The sequence below is a fragment of the Ipomoea nil genome, unplaced genomic scaffold, assembly GCF_001879475.1.
Source record: "Ipomoea nil cultivar Tokyo-kokei standard unplaced genomic scaffold, Asagao_1.1 scaffold0164, whole genome shotgun sequence".
NCBI lineage: Eukaryota > Viridiplantae > Streptophyta > Magnoliopsida > Solanales > Convolvulaceae > Ipomoea > Ipomoea nil.
This window is the reverse complement of record NW_017616592.1, coordinates 1,352,854-1,353,656: the sequence shown is the minus strand read 5'-3', so window position 1 is coordinate 1,353,656 and position 803 is coordinate 1,352,854.

Below are 803 nucleotides of genomic sequence, written 5' to 3'. Positions count from 1 at the left end.
GATGCTGACAGGCAGAAGCGCAGATTGCATGGTGTAATTAGGTATGGTGGACAGGACGGATTGAACAAGAACTGCCCTTCCGGCTAGGGAGAAGGTCTTCTGTTTCCATCTAGCAAGTCTAGCCTCAACTCTCGAAATTAAACCTGAATAGGATTCCAGTTTAAGCCTACTGTGAATAGATGGAACTCCTAGGTACTTGCCCAAATCCTCAACTAGAGGGACTCCAAAACTACTGCTAATTGCCGGTTGAATGCCAATTTGTGTATTCTTCGAGATATAGACAGATGACTTCGCATAACTCACCTTTTGTCCAGAGATGGCACAAATTTCCTCTAAACACTTCTTAATCATAGATGCTTAGTGCAACGGTGCCTCACCAAAGATAACAATGTCGTTTGCAAAGAATAGATGACTCAAAATAGGTCCTCTCCTAGTAATCTTCATCCCTCTCCACTGCTCGATTTCTGTTGTCGTATTGATCAAGTGACTTAGTCTCTCAACACAAAGGACAAACAAAAGAGGAGAGATTGGATCTCCTTGGCGAATTCCCCGCTGCAGTTTGAACCAGTTAGTCCTCCTACCATTGCAAGCTACTGCCAGTCTAGTGGTGCTCACACACTGCATAATATTTCTCATCCAGCTTTGGTCGAAGCCTGCAAACTGGAGGATGGATTGAATGAAGTCCCACGATAGCCTATCATAGGCCTTCTCCAAGTCCACCTTAACAATCATCCAGCATTCTTTTCCTTTCTTAGCCTTCATCGAATTCAAAGCTTCTTGGTAGATTAAGATATTATCTATAA